This window comes from Fringilla coelebs (assembly GCF_963513975.1).
Source record: "Fringilla coelebs genome assembly, chromosome: 9".
In the NCBI taxonomy this organism is placed as follows: Eukaryota; Metazoa; Chordata; class Aves; order Passeriformes; family Fringillidae; genus Fringilla; species Fringilla coelebs.
In genome coordinates, this window is record NC_140067.1 from 8,557,914 (window position 1) to 8,579,437 (window position 21,524).

A 21,524-nucleotide genomic window follows, 5' to 3' on the forward strand; every position below is an offset into this window, starting at 1 on the left:
GAGTGATGTTTCAGTAGGGCAGGTCTTGGATCTTTCTTTGCCCTGAAATGAGAAGTCAGATTCAGTTCATGATCCAGCAGGTGCCTCTTTGCCTCTCATTTTTACCTTTCACTGAGAGTTCAGCTTTCTTCAGGTGAGTTATCCCCAGAGGCCCTCATTTGGAAGGTTTTCACAATGCTCTTTTCATGTCAGTGAGGAAGAGGTTCTTGCTTCTAGGTGGAAGGTCACTAAATCAGGGACTCTGATCTGTGCTTTTGAGATAGTGCTTGTGTTTTCTGTGAATCTCTTGTTTGGCAGCCTGTGGAACATGAATGTTTCATCACTGAATCCCAGTGCCTCCCCTTTGGGAAGGGCTGAATCTGTGCCATGCTTTTTCAGTTACATGTGATAAACTACACCAGGCAGCTTGTGTGGGCTCCCTGGCTTCTGAAAAATAATGGAAAAGTGTCTTCTTGTGGGGAAACTGGTTGGGAAGGCACAAGGTGACCTTCAAGAATTCAAAAAGATATTCTGGCTAGCAAGGAGAGCATCAGAGCAGCTAAGCTGATCTTTAATATCGATTAGGCAACCCACAAGAAAATTTTGCTTTCCATCGCCAAGGTTTTTCTGGGAGGTGGGTGAGGAAACGGGGGGAGAGCCATCAGCATGATTTCTGGGGAAATGATTTCAAAGAAATGGCAGCCAAGCAGCTCTAGTCTCAAAGCAGTCCCCTCAGGAGCCAATCCTACAGGATGTTCTGTAGGATTCTGCTGACCTTTATGTGCAATATTTCACAAAGTGCACTCAGCCTTGTGCTTACCAGTATGGTTTCTGCATTGTTGGTTGCATAAAGGGAAGCTCCCATTTTTCATTTTGTGGTATTATTTCTGCTCTCTCTTCCTTCCCCACATGTTTATTGAATCCTTTGTCGGGGATGCAAAGATGCCTTTGTTATTTGGAGGGCTGTGGGTGGGCTGGCTTTCAAGGTACTGAGTAGCTTTGTTAATTTTCAAAACTAATAATTTTCTTCAGGCCACTCCAGTGGCAGCAACAGGCTTCAAATCATCATCATTTGGCTTCCATGGAAACATACTGCCATGGCAACTGAAAGGTTTCCCTTCCTTCCCTTCCTTCCCTTCCTTCCCTTCCTTCCCTTCCTTCCCTTCCTTCCCTTCCTTCCCTTCCTTCCCTTCCTTCCCTTCCTTCCCTTCCTTCCCTTCCTTCCCTTCCTTCCCTTCCTCATGTGTGTTTAGTTACCCCTGCCAGATTCCATCAACACTTTTAAAATTCTCCAACCATAGAAATTCACTACTCTGGGAAGAACAAAAAAAGTTGTAAAACTAATGGTGCCATTTCACTGCCATTGTTTTGGAGGAAAAAAAGAAAACTCTTTCAAGTCTAGAAGGGGATGTCACTGAGACACAAATTCTCTTCCAGTGCAGAAAAAAAAAAAAAACCCAACTCCAGAAGAAATGCTTCATCTTTAGATTGTCTTGTGGGAGCTTGCTGTCATGGGCTGCTTTGGGAAATTGGGCTCTGCACCCAGCCCAACATCTGTAATACTGAGGAGGGTGAGAATTGACTCATCCAGTGGTTGTGAGCCACAGTACCAGTGTTTGGCTGGGTCCCTTCCAGCTAATTAATTTGACACCAGATTTTCTGTTGCTGCCTGTCACAGCTGCTTTCACTCTGAGATTGGTTAGCAAAGTTTGGCAGGCTGACAAGCAGCCCCAGTTCAGCAACTTTGCTGGGATTCAGCCTGGAGTGGGAGGGAAGGGGGAATTGGGCCTCCTGCAATGTTTTGCTAAGCAAGAAGCAGGGCAAGGACTCTGCAGAGCAGGGGGTACAGAGGAGCTTGGAGTCAGACACTTCATGTGTTTGCTTTCTCTTTGATCCAGGACAAAGCTAACTGGCGCCACATCTGATTAGAGTCCTGTGGCCAGCTCTGAGGCAGCACTGTGCGTGTATGGGTGGGAGTCTTGCTTCTCTCATTGTTCCCTTGCCCAAAACCACCACCCTCAGGACTTGAGAGCTTTTCTTGTCAGCTGCCTTTGTAAGTGCAATGCCTGCACCCAGCTCCAGACTGTGGGGAAGGCAGAGCTGCCTCATCCATTTCCTGCTCCTTTTTTCATTCCTATTTTCCACCCTGATCTTGCAGCAGCTCTGGATCCACTTGCTTAGCCAGGGGATGCTCCTGCAGCCTGCTGTGGAATGAGGTGGAGAAACAACCCCTGGAGCCGCATAGCTGTTTGCTGGAGACCTGTGAGGCTGCTCCTGCTTGTCACTAAGCTTTGCCAAGGGATTTTGTCGGTGACAAGTAACAATCCAGGGACTTCTGGTGGTGGTGGATGAAGCAGACTGGTTTTGTTCTCTAGCAGAGGGGTGAGGCAAGTAGTGCTGGGGAGGGGAGGGCAGAATGGGCTGCACTCAGCACTGCTGGGATCAACAGGAGTGGAGTGCATTGGATAATTCACAAGTGAGTGGTGTGCTCTGTGTGACATTATCTATGGGCATGAGCTGCTTTCAGAGGAAAATGTATTTCCCTGCCATGGAAAACTTTGGTGGGGCAAATGCTTTCTGTGTTCAGCCTAAGCACCAAGCTCTGGTGCAAAGCTTCCAACTGACTTCAGCAAGTGTTGCTCCCACACTGGCTGATTTCCTCCTATGTTGAGCTGTGTCATGTCCTTGCTGCTCTACAGAGAACTCTTAACCTAGTTTGGGTATTTTCAAGCTGAGTTTACAGCAATCTCCTAATAGTCTCCATGCTAAGTGAAATATGCCATCCAAACTTCTTTCTGTATTTTCTGAAAAGTTCATGTCACCCCTGGCTTGGCAAGGTCCTGTTTATCCCCCACATGTTCTTCCAGCAGCATCAGGATGGAGCTTTTCCTCATGACTGGCCTGCAACTGCCCCACAGTGCTATGATGCCCTGGAAAGCCACTTTTGGGGTGCTTCATCAGCACAGAGTGTGCTCCCTCCCATCCCTGCACCTGTTCTCACATCCATTGCAATGAAGGGAAGGGCAGCTGCAAAACTGCCCTTTTCTGAGCAGTTTACTTCAAGATTTACTTGAAACTAGAGCAGGTTCCCACTCCTGCAGGAAACACCATGAGGTTCCTAAAGGTTTGACAATCTTCTTTTCATTTTAGATCTAAACAGCTTGGGCAGCTTTGAAGGCCTTCATCCCACTATTTTTCACCAAATGTGCTGCTGGAGCAGCTGATTTCCCCATTGCAGGAAGCCAGCAGTGGTATCTGTGCTGGTGGCACGAACACTGTCCTGAGGCTTGGGCTGCAAATGCCAGAAGAGTCTGTCTGATCCTAACTGGAAACCTTGCTGGCATATCAATGAGCTCTGCTGCAGTCACAGGCTGCAGTTGGGGATTTATAGGGGGAGTGATCAGATTAATTGAGCAGCAGTGGGAGTGTTCAATTACACTGGCTTCTGATTAATCACCCTTGCTTGGAACATGTCAGCACACTTCCTCCTGCCAGAGGCATTGCCCGAGGTGTGTGCAGCAGCAAGGCCTCCGCTGTAATCAATGGCAAAGCTGTGCACTCCTCAGCACCAGCAGCTCCTCTCCTGCTTTGTTGATTCCGTGGAGAAATTTGCAAAAGTCTCAGCCAAGTATTTGAATCTGAATTTTGATTTTGATTCTAAAAAGAACTGGGGTGATGAGGAAGATATTTAGGAAAGATGGTCTTCAGGATCTGATGAAAACTTGGGCTTGTCTCCTTGATGTGGAGACATCAGCTATCATCGGTGTAACATTGCAAACACTGCCACCTGAAAGTGATCCTGCTGTGTTGGGGTGCTTTCTTCCCACACCCATTACTCCAAAGGATGGTGATTTTAGGGGATCTCTGGGGAAGACACCAAGCTGGCACCAGAGCTTCTCCAGGGTGCTCCATCTTTGCAGCCTGTTTCTCATGGCATGCCTTCCCTTCTTTACAGGGCTTGTGTGTTGGGAGTAAGGGTTATTTGCCTTTCCCACCTTCAAAGCCATCTCCAGCTGCCATGAAAGCTTTGGGCTGTTGAGAAGGTTCCAGAAATATTTTGGGTTGTCAAGGTTGGAGGAGAGCCTGAAAGGAGCATCAGAACATATTTGTAGCCTCTCCACCCCTTAGCCCACGCAATAATCTCATCTTCTTGTGTAAATATCTCTACTTTTCTGAATGTTAATCCTTGTAATCACATTCCTTCTGAGCCCTCATGTGTCCAGGTAAATACCCTGAGCCCTTTGGGTGGGAACTCCCCCATTCTGGCTCCAGCTGCGTGCACCAAGGCAAGTCAGTGCCTTGCACAGTGCCCTGGTGCCTCCCTGCTCCACAGAAATCTCTCAGCCCGCTGTGTAAGATTTCTCTGGTATCTTGGTGTCTGCAGCCACTACCTTGCTTCTGTTTATCCAGTCCTTTCCTCCCCTCTGGGAGCAATAGACCAGAGGTCAAGTTTTCCCAGCAAAAATTCTAATTGCTCCCTAAGAGTAGGGCTGTCTGCTGTTCTCTTTCAGCCCTGTTACATTAGTGAGGTGCTCTTTAATATCATGCTTGTGATATTCAGGTCCTCTTCTAAATGAGGGCTCAGTGTCATCACCAGATGTCACTGCCTGGCTTCTTTTTCTGTCTGGGTCGTCAGCTAAAATGATTTAATTGTTTCCATTGCAATGGAATTCTATGAATTCCATTGTTCCTGCTTTCTCCTCATTTGTTAGATCCTGTCCTGTCAGCATGACCATGGCATAGAATTCTGGCTTCTGTGCAGACGCCTCTCAGGGGCTCACATCACTGAAGCTACTTTTGCACAAAATGTACATATGACCAATCTCCTCACAAAAATATACACAAATCTATTTGTACAATATTTCTGGGTGAAAGGAAGAACCTGCCTGGGAATGAGTGTGTGGGTGGCAGCCTGCTGCATAAGCAATGCTGTTCTTTCAGGCTCTGCAGCAGCTAGAGGATGTGCTTTCCTGTCCTCCAGACTCAGGTTTTACCTTCTTAATATCACATGCCAATTAAAATTAACAGATGCCTATAACTTATGAAATGTTATAAAACTCAGCACCTTTGCTTTATCACAGCAAAGGAAATGATAAAAGCTGTAAGAAAAATCAGAGATCTCATCTGTGTTTTTCCTGTTTTCTTCCCAATATTTGAGTATTTCTGCTTTGAGAAATCCAAATTCCTTTTGATTGCCAGTTGACATCTAAATTGCACAGTCCCTATTTATGCTTCAACACACACCCTTCTCCCTGTCCAGGCTGCTTCTGGAGTATGGACAGCTCTCCATGCTCTTCTGTGCCATCCGGTCTGAGTACTGACTTCTGCAGGGGAGGACTTGGTCCATGATCTGGAGGCATCTCCAGGTTACCAGCTCTCTTTTACCTCTCATCTCCCTCAAGAATTAAGATGGAGACCCCAGGTTTGCCCCCTTCCATGCAGCTTCCCAGCAATATGGGGATCCTCAGGGTCTTCACCACCCTGCTTAATTCTGTTCCTGACTCAGGCATTTTCTCTTTTTAGGTTACACAAGAACAGATGCTGGGCAATCTCGACTTTCTCATCCCTTTGTGGTCCAGTTCACAGCTTTGTTGTGGCACAAGATGTCACATGTCCTCTCCTCTTCCACTGGCACATGCAAGGCAGCCTCTGCCATGGGTGGTGGAGCTCTCCTGAACTGCACAGCATTTTTTGCACAATAAGAACACACACAGACTATTGCTGTGACTCCTCATGGTGAGTTGTTTCAATGCTTAAAGCCTGTGGCTGGATGTGGAAGATTTCCAACACCACCAGTTACTCACAAACTGTACACAAACAGATCCCTTACATTATGGTTCTGGAAATATTTCCCCCTTGGGCTTCTTCATTATCAGTTCAAGACAGCAACAATGCAGTCCTGTATCTGAGTTATGAATGGCAGCCTCTGTCTGCTGCTGTGCAGCCACTCAGCCTTGCCGGAGCTCCTTCCATGGGTTTAATCCCAAAATGAGTTTTGAGGAATGCTGCCAAACTTTTACAGCAGCACCAAAGTCGGTGAACTGCCCTCCCCTCCCTACTCTTGTAGCTTTTTATTATTTTTATTTGTCGTGTGTTTTTGCTTCTGTTGAATAATTCAGCTAATGGGCTGGCACTGGAGCTCTTGAGAGCTGCTCCCTAATGAGGGAAGCAGCTTGCCAGCTTTTTATCTTTCCAGTCCTTTGACTGCAAACCCAACATTATTAACAAATCACCATGGAAGAGCCGTGGCAATACAGAACAAAATGTTGTTGTCTTAAGTGGGCGAGCAAGAAAAGATAAACAAAATAAAAGAAACCCAAGCCCTGCCTGGAAGAACAAAGTGTGAAAGTGAAGCGTGCATGGAAGGAAGTGATGGCAATAGAAGTCTCTTTCCAACCTCATTCTGTCTCAATATCTGCAAGCAGGAAAGCTGGATGGGAGAAAGGATGTTAACTTGCTGAAGAGACCTAATTCAGAGGATGAGTGTAGGTGTAGCTCTTGGCAGCTCTGTTTCTTGCCATGTTTTAATGAATAAAGGTTTGTATAGAAAGCCTTTTTTTTTCTTTGCCAACTTTATTATTTTTTAAAAAGCTGGATGATTTATGGTCCATGTGATAGAGATGGGACTTAAAAAAAAATAAGTATGTGATGCCTTTTTGCACATTGCTGAGTCCCCTTTAAAATGACATTGACATCCCTTTGCCTTGAGTTTGTTCAGACAAAGATCCACACTGACATATTTCAGATAAGCAGTTGAACCTGTGGTCCTCTCTGCATTTGTCCTTCCCTGGATACCCAGGGTGCAGCAGCTCTGGATGCCTGAGGAGTCCCACTAGAGAGGGCGTCTGCAAGGCGCCTCCTCTCCTGTGCAGGACAGTAATGCCACAAGTGGGGAGCAGGCAGAAAGTTGAGCTGATGTGGCTCAGATGAGTCCTCTCCTGAGCCAGCAGCTTGTCTGACACCCAAACTCCCATCTCAGATTCCTGCCCAGGGAAATTCTGCAGCTGAACTAAAATTACACCGAGTGCTGCATCTGAGTTTGCCGTTGTTAACATCCTGATGTTTTCTGCCACAGAGGGAAGATACTCATCCTGAGTCTTGGGGTCAAATTCTCACTCGTGGATGTAGCATGAGATCCTTAATTTGATAAGGGGATTTTATCTCAAATGTTGACCTAAAAATATACATCTAAAAAATCTCATGCACGGCAGGTCCCAATTCTACTGTACAAACATGTGTGCAAAAGAGTCCGCTCTCAGGAAGTGTTGTTTTCTCATCTCTTTCCTGTTATGTTGCCAGCATTTGCACAAAATGCAGAACTCTAAGCTGAATGGCACAGCTGGGCAAAATTTGGCACTTCTGAATTGAGCTAACCTGGCTTGATTGGAAAATAAAATCCCACTCATCTGGCCTGTAATTGCTATTAAAGGGTCCTTTGAAGATACAGGGCTGAATTAAATCAACCTTGCTATATGGACATCCAGGGAATTGCACCAAATTAGAACAGTTAAAGATCTGACTTGTTGTGTTTGCACTCAAAGCCTGGAGAATGGATATTGAGATGAGCAAAAATGATGATGGCAAGGAAAAACAGGGGAAAACAGACAAAAAGAGTGATTGAGAGCTCACAGAGCATTGTTCAAAATGGGCCCCCAGGGAATGCAAACTCACAATTGTTGCTTCTGGAAGACAGAGCCCCTTTTGTTTGCATGGATGTATTGCTGAGCACGCTGCCCCTGCTTCTTGCTCGGTTATAAAGTCTCCTGTTTCACATCAGTCCTGCTCGTGTCTTAGTCCATCCTTCAGCCACTGGTGGCAGGAGATGAAACTCCCTTTGCTTTGCCTGGCAGGGATGTGTGTGATGTGAAGCCAGATGGCTGCCAAGATGAGCATTTGAGAGTGTCTCCACATTATTGAATTGCAGCTGCTGTTTCTGCAATCAGAGGTGATGGGAGGGCTCCCAGCAGCAACCAGGAGCAGATGGGCAAAGAGGAACGTGTCTTGGAGGGGTGTGACTAAAATCCACTGGGATGGGGTGGGCTCAGTCCCACTCCAGGCTGATTTAGGCTCTCTGTCAGGGATTGTAGGAATGGGTTTATTCTGCAGGCCCATAAAGGTGTGACTAGGAGGTTGCTTTGATGCACCAGCATGATCCCACTGTAGCTGGTTGAAACCAAACTGATTTCTGTTGTTTCTTGCTCTTTTTTCTTTGTTTTCTTCTTACTGCTGCATTACCTTACTAAAAATACCTAAAATCATACCATTTTCTGAGCTGCTTCCTCTGCTTGTTCTTGTTGCAGGCACAAACATCCATCTCTCTCTAAACACTTCTATCCTCTGCCCAAATTAAGTCATTGCTTCAGAGCAGAGCTTCATCTTTAGGGAACCTGTTATTCCATAGTCCTGACTTGCCTCCCCCTGAGCTAACAGGAGATTTGGCCCTCAGGACAGGGCTCTGGCTTGGTCACAGCTGAAGGGAAGGCTGACAATGCCATCATCCTCTAATTTGGATCTTGGAACATCCTGGCTTCTTGCTGAGCATTAGAAGGGCTGTCTTGGGTCAAGCTGAATCCTGTGTAACTCTGGATCCTTTTCCAGTCACAAGCCAGGAGAACATGCTGAAAGAAGAAATGTAATTACTGTGCTTTTCCTGCTGGTAACCCCCAGCCTTTGGCAAGCAGCAACTTAAGGACTTCATGTGTGCTGTGCAGTCAGGAAAAGGCAGAGGTGCTGGTTGCCTTTATGAAATTTAAGCAAGACCTCCTATTCCAGGCTTCCCTCCTGTCTGATTCACCCATGGCACACCCCTCCTGCAGCCTCATGGCTCAGAAGACAGGCTGAATTTCAGCTGATGTTGTTTTTGAATCAGGATGTTTCAGGGTGGGTCCTGCTGGTGATGAGTTTTGCTGAGTGCTGTCTCCTGAAGTTGTAAGTTGGCAAGCTGCCCTCTAGGTTTGGCTCAACAGCAGAGGTGTCAGAATGTGGTGCTCTGGCTGGGAGCTTTTCATGGAAAATCCTGCCCTCCAGGTGAAAGAAAACAACAATAAACCAAGGGCCAGCTCAAGAGTCATTGTAAAAGGGCAGTTGGATGAAACTGAGTTAATGTAAAACAGTGGAGCTATGTTGATGATGTCATGAAAAGTATCTCGGAGTGGGGGAGGATCTGGTTTGTCATTTTGGAAGCCTGTAGTGGTGACAGTGGCCTAAGGTGGTACCTGACTGGTGACCACTGTCATGGTTTAACCCCAGTGGGAAGCTCAGCTCCATGCATCTGCTCACTTCCCCTGGAAGAGTAAAAGTGAGGAAACTCATGGATTGAGATAAAAATAGTTTAACAGGCAAAGGAGAAAAGCCATGAACACAAGCAAAGCAAAACAAGGAATTAATTCACCACATCCCATGGGCAGGCAGGTGTTCAGCCCTCCCCAGGAGAGCAGGGCTCCATCATGTCTGATGGTAACTGGGAAAGGCAAACACCATCACCCCAAACTTCTCCCCTTCCTTCCTCTTCCCCCAGCTTTATATGCTGAGCATGATTGATGAGCACAGTGTGGAACATCCCTCTGGTCACCTGTGCTCAGCTGTCCTGACTGTGCCCTCCCAACTTCTGGTGCACCCCCAGCCTGCTCACTGGTGGGCTGGCAGGGAAAGCAGAAAAGCCTTGAGTTGGTGTAAGCAGTGCTTGGCAACAACTAAAACATCAGTTAGCAACATTAGTCTGGTATTAAATCCAAACCACAGCACTATACCAGCTACTTGGAAGGAAATTAACTCTATCCCAGCTAGAGGATAGCGTGTCCTGAAGGCAGGACATCACCAAGGTACCTGGATCCCAGGGAACATGCTCAAGGGATGATACCAGAGCTTTTGCATTAAGACACAACTGAGTTTGCCCTGGGTTTCTCCTACAAAAGAAGCCTTGTTTCTGGAATGGGATGCAGAATGAGCTGACAGGCAGTTTAGGATGGGGTAAGGTCCTTCCTCAGAAGGAAGGTATGGAATTTGTACCCTGTCCTTTCCCTAGGATGTCAATAGGCTCAGTTACACTGCACACGACAGCTGTGCATGGAGCTATCTGTGTTCTGTGCATCTCTGAGACCAAGTCAAATTTGGTTCTGTTTCCTCCAAAAAGTGTATCCCCCATTTTAAAAGGTCTATTTTTCACCTTTAGTCACAGCCAGGCGTGCAATTGCATGTTTCCTTGCGTGTGTTTGCACATACAATCGCCCCAATTCTGAGCGCAGCTATTTCCTATCTGTTGTGATCTGACTACAGCAGAAATTAAAATAAAGATTAGATTAGTTACCGTGGTAACAGCTACCCTTACTTCATGTGACGCACAGATTCTGTGAAGCAAAGGAGCACATATCAATTTGTGCTCTTCATTTTTGGGACACTCAGGGCTCAGCTCTCCCCAGGAGGTCCTCTGATGACAGCAAAGTGATATCTTCCCATTCCCAGCAGGAATCCTCTTTGACGTTGAGTTCATAAAAGCTTCAGAGGTGCTGACACCATCTCTGGGTAGAAACAATCTAATTTTCGGTTCAATTTATTTCTTGAAACAACAACAGCAAAAGGAGCAGGAGGATGAGGAACAAAGTCTGGCCTGGGGGAGAGTGAGGCTGGGAGGGGGGTATTTGCCTGCTTGGGAGAGGGAACAGCCAGGAGCTCACAGGGCACCAGTGAGGAGGCTGAGCGAGTTCTGTGGCTAATAAGCGATTGCTAACGAGGGGGAGAATTGTCACATAACATCAATGGGCATGAATTAGCAAAGTGTGCAAAAGAGGGGAGCTGTCCCATGTGCTGGGTGCTCAGTTCACTTGTTCTCATGGCTGCACATCAAGGTTTGAGATGTTTCTGGTTTGTATTGAAGGAAAATGGACAGCCTTGAGTGGATGCAGTCAGACTAATGATGTCCTGTGGTGTGAGATGTCGCTTGTTGCATCTCCCAGCCAGGGGATGTTTGGAGGTGTGGGATGAGATGAATTGCTGGGTCTGCAGGAGAGGAGCACATGAAGAGATGATGCACTTGGCTGCAGTTATTGATGGCTGCTGTGTGCCTGCACACTCCACAGGGATAATGGGTCCTTCTGGTTCTTGCCCATCGGGCACATGCTCATGATGTCTTTCAATCTGCATCCTTGGTCCTTCCTCAGAATTTATTCCAGAGCTATCACTGGTCCCAAAGCTGCATCTTTCAGTGCAAAGGGCACAGCTGTGAGCCTGCCTGTAATGAAAAGGTGAGAGAGGAAGGTCTGGGGGGTGCCTCTGCCTGCACTCTTCCCACATTTCCTGTCCATTGTTCCCTGCCATTTTTGTCTCTGTCACCCTAACAAACATATTTTATGCCCCCCTTCCAGAAAAAACTGCTCTCCTTGGGAACATTAGGTATCTTGTTCGGTCACAGATTGAACAACCCACCAACCTAAAAACCCACAGACCTTGGCAGGGTGTTTTGAAAAGGGGCAGTGGAAAATAAGTTTAATAACTCTTCAGCTCTCTGTCTCTGGCTTGCTCATAAAAATCAATCCCTGTTGATCTGTCTAGCAATGTGTGAACCTGCTTGATAGCACAGCTCAGCCCTCTCAGCTGGAAGCCCAGCTCAGTGTTTCTTGCAGCCTTTTCCAGGGATGCAGACTGTGGCACCTGCCTGTCCACTTCAGGGAGTGGGAAACGTCTTGGGGCTTCTCGGCACCACGGCCAGGACTGGATCTAACAAAGCTGTTTCTAAAGCTGGGATGGGGAAGCAGAGGCTCCTGTGAAATGTCAAATCTTCCATTTTCCTGACTTTCCCTTGAAAAACATTTGGGAAGAACTTCCTTTGGGGCAGTGGCATAACATGCTGAAACAGGACAAAACGTCCCAGCTCACACCAGAGAGGCAGCAGTATAGATCGAGGTGTCTGTGCTGTCACAGCTGTAAGAACAGAATATATTATGAGTGCTAATTATATTAATTAAAGTTGTGCTGCTGTTTGTGGGAACATTTCCAGAGAGGAATGCAGATTTTCCCCATTGTTTTATTTCCAGACAGAAGCTGGAGGCCTGGCAGGGGCCGAGTCTGTACAGCACAAGAACAGACGTGCTGCGGTTTCTGAAATGTCGCAAAACACCCAAAGTATTTTAAAAATGCAGTCACCAAAAGCAGAATTCCTTTCGTTTGGATTGATTCCCTAGAGATTTTGAGGCATGAAGCACATTTACTTTCCCTAGCACCCTTAACCTGAGCTGTGCATGCAGATGCCTGTCCTGGGAACTGCTTTGTGCCTCAGTTTACCTCCCGTTTCAAGAGAGGAAATGCAATAATTAAACTTCCTCTGCCTTGTTTTATTTGGGATATCCTGTCTTCAGCACCTTAGCCTGTGTTTCTCAACACAGCTGTCACCTTTTCACTCTAGCAAAGCAATGTCAGCACCAAAGAGATGCAGCTCTCTATGGTCTGGGAGGAGCCTTGGGCTGTGCAGAGCCCCTGTGGCCTCAGGGATGAGCTGTGCTGTTTGTGCACCTTGCAGCTTCTCCTCCTTTCAGCCCCTCCAGCTCAGCTCAAGCCCCAAGAGCCTTTCATGGGCAGCACTGCTGTAGGTTTGACAAAGCTCTCACTGCTGTTTGTTCCTTGCTCCTCCTTCCCCAGGCCCCTCTGCCGGAGCTAAAACAAGGCACCATCTCCAAGGGGCAAGGTCCTTTATTGCGCAGCGCTCTCGCTTGGGGAGGAGAGGGCAGCTCCAGGCGGGAGGAATGAGCTGTCTCTCCACACAAGTGCTCTATTTATGGGCTGTTAAGGACTCTGCTGGCTCCTTACGGGGGCTGCAGAAAGCGCTGTCTCTTCTGCTCTCGGCCTGGCTGCAGGGTACCTGTGCCAGCTCCTGTCTCCCACCGATGCCATCGCCCCCGGCTGTCTCAGCATTTGCAGGGCAGCTTCACCCTGACCTGGCCAAGATTGTCTCATTTTCCACCTGGATTTGTTTAACAGTAGCCAGCTCTTGCCCTTTCTTCAGCAAAAGCACTCCCCCTTCTCTGCCTAGCATCTGATTTCTTAAAACCTGTAAGAACACAACCTCTCTCCCAGACTGGCTGGGGGTTTTTGAGCTGTTAGTGAACCTCGTCCTTTTCTGCTCTGGGCATCTGGGTAGTTAATGCAAAAGGGGAAACAAGTGGAGAGGCCAGATCGAGTGAAACCTCAAAATAAAACCCCTTTCCTTTAATTAAATGTCGTTTGTATGGGTGGCAAAAGCTGGTGCAGGAAGGAAGGTGGGTGTGCTGTGTGCAGGTCAGCAATGCTTGTGTTTGCCTGCTCTCTTCAGAGCCTGGCCCTGGATTGCTGCTCCCTCTTGGTCTCACCAGAACGAGAAAACCTGCTGAGCTCCCTCCCAGCTTCTGACTTGAGGAAGAAGAGTAGAAATAGATTTTGGGACTGGAAAAAGGGGCTTACTGAGGACTTTCCCGCTGCCCCAAGGTAAGCTTGGTGCATTATTAGGATCAGCACATGTACTTTTCTGCATTACTAGATGCAATAATGGTTCTGTGTCTTTACAAGCAGCAGATTCAGATCGATCACTTGGTACATGCTTTGCTACAGAGAGAGAAAGTGAGGACAAAGACCTGATCAGTGTGATTTGGGTGAGGAAGAATGGTGGGGAAAAGAGGCAGTTTTAGTCCTCAGCCCTGCTAGAGCCTGGTGGCGAGATCCAACATCTCATTTCAGCATGTCAAACAGGGCCAGGGGGATTTCTTTTGTGGCACATCCCAGCTGCCTGTCAGCACCTCTTGGACCCTGTCCTGAGGAGCAGACACAGCTGCACTGAGCTCAGTGGTCCTGCCCGCCCCAGTAACGTTTGCCAGGCCGAAATGTGGGACACAGACCTGGCCTTGCTCATCAGAAGCAAGGCAGCAGGTAGCAAGGTGTTTATGACATCCTGCTCATTCTCCCTCGCTGCTGCAGCCCCTTGCTTCCACTCCCCCAGCAGCCCTGGCATAGCAGGGTCCAAAAGATTTAGTGCAGCCACACTCACTACTGCTCTCCCTAATCTCCCCCACTTCCAGGGACATCCAGCTCTCTCTTTGTTTTGCTCCTGTTTGGTGTACCCAAGATTTGAGCCTTTCCATCTTTCAGCTTGATACCTTTCTGAGCAAATGTAATCTAATGCTTGCAGCAGCTTTTCTGAGGCACAATGTGTTGTCCTCCCAGTACAAGCTGTCTCTGTTGGCTCAAAACTGCAATAACAATTATCTTTAATAATCTCTCTTGTTCAGCTTGTATAAGGGAGCTTAACTACAGAAGATGAACTTGAGAATTTTCCTAGCCCACGTCTGATATGATCCCAGGCTGGCTTCTATTTCCTACCCCTCTGTAATAATTAGTTGCTGGTGAAACCTGAGTGGAAGTTGTCTGGGCTCAGAGAGCTGAAGTTTGCTTCCTATGACATATGAAAACAGGAGGACAGTAGGTAAAAAACACCAGGTCACTCTGTTCTCACAAGACTTAGAGAGACAAACAGCAGCTCGTCTTCATCCTGAAATAATCACTTGCAAAGTTAGAGCTTTACAGTTGGGATGTGTCAGCTGCAGCCTTGGCAAGACTTCCTGAATCAGTGACCAAACAGCTCAGCTCAGCAGGTGATGAACATCTGCTTCCATCCTCTGCTCTCTAGTCACAGATCTTCCCCAAAACCAGCCACAGAGTTCCTCTTCCTCGTGGCCCCTTCCCCAGGCAGCCTTGCCCTGCTCTCACAGCCCAGAGGCCCAGGAAGGTGGAATTCATGCATGAAGCAGAGGGAGGAGGCTGTGGGTGGGGAAGAGAGGAGGGGATCACACTGGTTCCAAAGGGGGATGGAGCCCCTGAGGGCTCAGCTCTGGCAGGTTGGGCTGGGATGGTGCTCTGGGGTGAATGGTCCTTGGTAGAGCCAGAACTGCCTCCCCCATGCTCACAGCTCTGCCTGATGGGAACTGCTGGCCACTAAACTGCCTTGTGTCATTGAAGATCAGGGAGAAAGAGGAGACAAGCAGCATTTCTCACACATCTGCAGAGTGCAGGCACTGGGGATTGCGCCTGGGCTCTGGGAATGTGGGGGGATCCTGATTTGTACAGGGCTTGCAGGCTGAGCTCGGGCTGCCTTTACTCCTTTGCCTTCTGCGGGTTCACCTGTGTGTGAGCTGAGCTGTGTTGTTTGACAGAAATTGCTTCTGACACTGTTTATGTCTCTGCCTGGACCTAGGAGACCTGAGTGAGTGCCCACACAGCGGGAATGCAGCGGGGGTGGGAGCCTGCAGTGCTGGAGACATGGGATTGCACTCCAAAAAGCGTGAAAAATGGCTAAAAAATGTCTTTAGAAGGGTCTAAAATACAGTGGTGCTGCCCTGCCGAGGGAATTTTACAGAAAGCAAAAGAAAAAAAAAGGTAAAGTGTGAGCTTGGGCTCCTTTTGCAAACTGGCCTGAAGTCAATCTGTGTCCTTCACATGCCAATAAATCCCCCCCAGGCACTGGGTGTCTGATCTGCAACATTCACTGTGTGCCCAAGGAAAATAAAGCTCAGCAGGTGTCAGAGCTGATGCTTTACTGTGGATTCCTTTTCCAAACCAACAATGGCTGTCCTGGTCTCAGCCATGCTGATTTCCTCCCATCCCAAACCATCTAGACAGCCAAATAGATCTTGTTATTTATGTTGGGGGATTGCAGCTCTCCTTGAGAGTCTAAAGCAAGCTTAAAAATCCAATTTTTCTTCAGGGTAGAAGACTTCATTGTGGAGTCATGTTTTTATGTGAGCTTGATGCTCTCAGGCCTGGCATCTGCTTGGGTGTCTGTGGGTTTTACCCTGAGTGTGGCTTCCTTTAGTAGCTGCTGAAGCCTTTTAGAGGTTGATGCTTCTGTGGGATCTCTGTATCCATCTCCAGGCTCCAAGGTCTCTGCTGGAAAGCTGCAGAGAAATCTCTGCCCTGTTTAATCCATGATCCAGCAGGCTGTGGGACCTGGTGCAGTCTAGGAGGAAAGCTGGCATCCGGGCTCTGCAAAAAAATCAGCTGAGATTCATGAGATCTAAGAGGTTTTGTACGCTTTGCTTGGTTCAACAGGGGTTTGAAGGGCTTCTGATCAGCCCTGCCTGCTCCTGCTCCTCACATCCCCACCCAAGGAGCCCTGGTGTCCAACACTGTGCTGCAGAGAGAGCAGAGAGCTCCCTGCCTTGAAAAACTGGGGCTTTCTGCTGTGGGTTGGCCCTTCTGGGTGATCTGTGTGCCTGCACTGCTGCTGTCCTGCTCCACCCTTGCTCTGTGTGCTGTCCTGGCTGCGTTGTGGTGCTGCTGTCAGCAGCAGGAGGCAGGACACAGGTTATTTCAGTGTTTTCTCAGTGAAATCAGCAGCTTTCCTGGCTGTGCCCCAGTCTGGCTGCTGATGTGTTTCTCTCTGCTCCAGGCTAGAAGCAGCACCTGCATAGCAGCAGCTCTGAGATGAAACTTACTGGGCAGCCTGCTTAACAAATTATAGCTTGAGCAAATTAAAAGCAAATGGAAGAGGAATGATAACAAGCAGAATGGGTGGTTGTTGGCACTTTCTCAGGGTATTCAATCCTTGGCTGTTCCTGCTATTTTTCTCCATCTTTTACACTGGCTTTCTCCTTTCATTTGCAGCAGAGGGATCCCTGGGTGCATGCTGGGGCTGGATGCAGCTGTGCACAGTGAGTGGAGGCTCAGAGCATCACCTCCCTTGTCCCATCCCCACTACACCTGGCTGCTCACTGACTGCCACAGACTGTGGCTGGTCTGAAATGAGAGCTCTGAATGCCTGGGCAGAGGAACGTGCCTCTTGCTGGGTCCAACTGGCAAGGGTATCAATAAGTCTTAATTATATTTTTGGCCAGGTTTCCCTCAGAACTGAGGCTCACATGGTGCTGTTCATGAGTCTTTGTGTGTCTCCCTGCTTTGCTTTTGTTTCTCTCTCTGCTCATCTCTGCTCTGTGCTGAGGGTGCCCTGCTCTTGCCCTTCCTTGCCCTGACTCCTGCTCTCACAAGCACTGGGGAGGGGATCAAATAAAAAACTCATTGACTTCTGCTCTGGCAGATGAAAAAGCCACATCAAAACCTGAATCAATGTGTGGGGCAATTCTGTCTGCCTTGGAGGGACCAGCAACCCATGCAAATGCTCAGGCATAATGCTGAATCCCACAGAGATTCCTGCCACCCCAAAAGGGGCTTCTCTCCCTATTTTTCTCCTCCTGCCTGGAGAGCAGAGAGAGCTTCCAGCCCACCCAAGAGTCTCTCTTCTGGAAATGAGCCTCAGTACTGAGAATATAAAACTTTGCAGCAAACCCATAAATTCCCAGGTAATGTTTCCTATGAATTCTCCTGGATTATAATTCTCCTGCAAGTTTTATTAATGCTTTCTAACAAACCCACCACTCGTGGTACAAGAAGTCAGTCATACACTATCTGGGAAATTGTGTTGCATCAATTAAAAAAAAAATTAAAAAAATCTCCTGCAGTCAATCCTTCTGCTCCTCCCTCTCCACACAGACACTTCTGCCACTAAAGGGTATCAGAATCAGCTTTATGCTGTCCATAAAACCAGGTCATTGTCAGTTCAGTCCCTCTGCAGCTGTTTCTGTCCCTCTGGCCATTCAGATTGCTGCAGACTTGGAGCAAGGTGCAGAGCAGCAGAGTTTGACTGAGAGGCTCAAAACATAAATAGCCACGTGTGGCAGAGGGGTGAGCAAGGTGTGGAGAGGTTGTGTCATTCCAAAGGTGCTGTGTGGGATCCAGGGAAGAAAAGGGCCCATCCCCTCATTCCCAAAGTCACAACAAGGTTTTCTCAGCGCCTGGCTGGTGCAGGAATCCCTGTTCTGTGCTGTGGGCGGTGTGGTGATCAACAGGAGCTGAGTAAAACCTCCTGACCAGGAAAAACAACCAAAACTCTGTTGCATGATGAACACAGGGAGGGCTCAAGCCTGCAAGTGCCTGTTGATGCCTGGGCTGCTCCAGAGCCCCTGGAGTCTGCCTGCAGGGAGCTGTGCTCACCAGGGACCCTGGGCCTTGGCTCCCTGTCAGGAGTGGCTGAGGCTCTGCAGGAGCAGATTTGGAGGAAGCACAGTGGTGAGCTAGATGAGAAAAGCATCTCTGTGTGTGCTGTGCTTGTGCACCCCCTGGATGACCTGCTGGGTGATCCCTGGAGGGAGCAAACAAGTGGACTGAGCTGAACTGGACACAAAATGCCAGAAAACAGCACTCTGGCTGAGCTAAGGGCTGAACTGTTTCCTTAGCAGTGAGGATGTTGCTGTGTTATGGGGAACAAATAGTTACACCTGAAATAATGCTCATAGATTTCCAGGCATTGATCCAGCTTGGCTTGCAGGTCTCAGGCCTGGAAAATAGGCTTGAATGGTTATAAAAGGTATAAATTACTTTAAATTAATCATTGATTTAATCTGTCTCTCCAGAACCTGGGATCACCGTGCTATTGAATCAGGAATAAGCTGCAGTTGCATAAAAAGAAGCATTTGAAAAATGCACGTACTCAGTACTTTGGCTTTCTGCTCTTTCTATGAAGCACACACCATTTCCCACTGAGATGAGTAGGTGTTGTACAAGCCCCAGCAGCGAGCAGGAAATCTCACAGGGAAGTGCCAGAGCACTTTCAGTCCAGCCAGCACCAAATTACACCTGTTTGGACACGTAGGGGAGCCAGCAGACAGTTCCTCCTGGGTGAGGCAGGGATGGGGAGAGCACTTGCCTCTAATTTTATAAAATGGGGTTAAATGTGATAAACACCCAGGTGAGCCCATGATCCTTCCTTGCCTGGGGATGCTCTGAACATCCTTGTGGGTGATGTGATGATAAAAGCCTGGAGACAGAGAGGATGGGGGGCCCTTGGTAAGGTGAAGCTTGTCAGGAGGTTGGAAGCCTTGGAGAAGATGCTGGAGACGAGAAGATGTCCCCCTCAATAATTCCATGGGAGGAGAGATGACAGCAAGGTGATGGCTTGGCTAGAAAACTTGCTAAGGGAGCAGAAAGGAGCAAACAGGGAAATGATTAATAATTTATAGACTTTTGTAAAGATGTGGCAAGTCACTGAGCTACTGCACTTAATGAGGCAGCAGTCATGAGCAGGCTCCTTCCAGCACTCCCTGAGAAGGCTCCAGGCCTCTGCCTTGGGTGCAAAGGGAAGCACATCAGCTGAAAGCTCTCCCTGAGGTACCTAATGAGGGGTCCCTCGTTAGCTGAATCTCCAGAGCTGCCTCTGTGTGCTCCCAGCCTGTGAAACTGGGGCGTGGTGCTGCCAGCACAGCTCAGCCTCTGACTGGGAAGGGATGGGAGTGTGCAGGGTCAGGTCCTGAGAAGGGGTGGGAGAAGCAAGTCTGCATGGAGACCAGCAACAGCCATTGAGAAGGAGGTTTCTTTGGTGGATAAAAACCTCTGTGCTGGCTGGGTAGGGGCTGGGCTCCTGTCCTGCCCCATCAGTTATTCCCCCAGCTGTGGCAGGTGAGCAGCACTTCCTTGTACCTGCTGGCAGAGTTCCAGGCTGGGGGTGCTCATCCAGATCCCTCTGCTCCAAGCCCACGGACACAGCACCTCCTGATGTGTGTCTGAAATGGTGTCACAGGAGAGAGGCTCATTTCCTAACTCACTGGTTTATGGACCCCATCACTCTGTGATGGAACAGGAACCTCTGCTCTGTGCCTGTTGTTTGAAAGAAGAGGGGACTGCTCTTTCCAGGAGCCAGAACCTGTTTGATTTGGGGTACCTCACCTCTCTCTTCAGCTACTGTAGATAAAACTCTGCAAGCGTTATCAGATCACAGTGCTGCTTTCTGGTGAGGATCTGATGCCAAAGCCTGCTCAGTTAATCATGTATGAGCTGCCATAGTTTTCATAGCACATAACTATTATGGGATTTCTTTTCCTTCTCTGGATCCTGCTCTTGTAGGCATTAGCTGCTCTTCTACCACGTGCAGTGCATCTCAAACCCGTGGGAAGCAGTGGCTCCCTATGGACCAGTGGGTGGTTGTGGGGACTTGAGGGGGCTGAGCTTCTCTGTGTCTGCCAGAGACAAAACCAGGACTTGTGTGTGGTGCCTGAGGCCTGAACCCCTCCTGAGAGCAGGTGCTTGGAGGGAGAGGAGGAGCTGCTCCCTGAGTCCGCTGATGACACTGGGAGGGCGAGGTAGGAACTGAGAGGCAGAAAGATCAAGTGTGTTAGGAGAGAGGCTTTGTGGCAGAGCTAATGAGCTGGAGTCAAGTGCTTTAAACAGATGCTTCCCTGGGCTCTGTGTAAAATAAAACTTGTGCAGGCACAATGGTGCGAGGCAGGGTCTGACGTGATGACCTTACATCCACTTCACTGAAGGATGTGATTAATGACCTCTGCTTTGTCATGGGATAACTTGATATCCCAGACTGAGGTGGCAGACATCTGCTCTCTACCAGAGGGTAAATACTCATGGGACAGCTTCCTACAGACCTTGTTCACAGCCTGCTAAAGTCACTGCAACCACTTCCATGAAGTTCTGTGGGATCTGGACAAGCCCCAGAAGGATCCAAGCAGTCTGGTTCTTAATGCACCCCGCAGCTGAGGAGATAAGATACTCTCTGAAAAGCTTTTCAGACCTTCACATAAGGACTTCTAATTCTGATCATTAATTTTCACTTAATTCTTGCCTATTTTGCTGTGCTGAAGAGCTAAGGACTCACCTTGAGAAGTGTTCTACTGTTGTACTAGAGGTCAAGCCATGGGGGGCCCAAGAGGTTTGGAAACCACAAAAACTTATAAGAGATGATGCCTGGGCCCAAGCTGTTAGATATTTTGAAGGGACATGGAGTCTGTCACCCTGACATTGCTTTTCTGCCTATATTTCCAGGTCCTAATTACCCTTGTAGACTCTGGGCTGCCTTGTAAAGCCTCAGCCCTTGGGTGAGGGCTGTTGGATGAGAAACAAAAATGTCAGCGCCCTAAACAGTGACAGACTGATCAAGGACATGTCTCCTCCTCAGACAGAAACACCATCTGTTCATGATGTTGACTCTGACATCCCTCAAAGCAAGATTTTCCAGGAATCCAAACTGGCAGGAGCAATGTGATTTGTGCTGCTGGTAATTAGTATCTCTTGTGGTCTGGCATGCTGCAAGTTGACCATCAGGTGGATATAACAGGAACAAATTCAGTTTCTTTTTGTTGGCTCACAAAGCAGCAGCAGATCTGTTCCAAAGAGGGTTTGGTCTCCATGTCCAGGGACAGTTTGGATGTGGAAAGTGATGATCCCTCATTTTACTCATAGTACCTTAGCCTGCTTCCACTGGGAAATTGTTTTTGTTGGTCTAAATCCCCATGTGGCTGCTTTTCCCCACAGGTATGAGAGAAGTGAACATATCTGCATCTGAGGGACCTGAGAGTACGTTTGCAGTCTGGCTCTGATGTTGTGCATCATTTGTTGTTGCTCAAAGGGGTACTGGAGTCCCTGGATGGACAGGAAAACTCTGTGGCCAGGATAATGGGTCCCTGGGTGGAACTGGTTCCCAAGTGGACGATGCACTCCTGTGGTCCATCATCCACAGTCAGAAAGGGGCA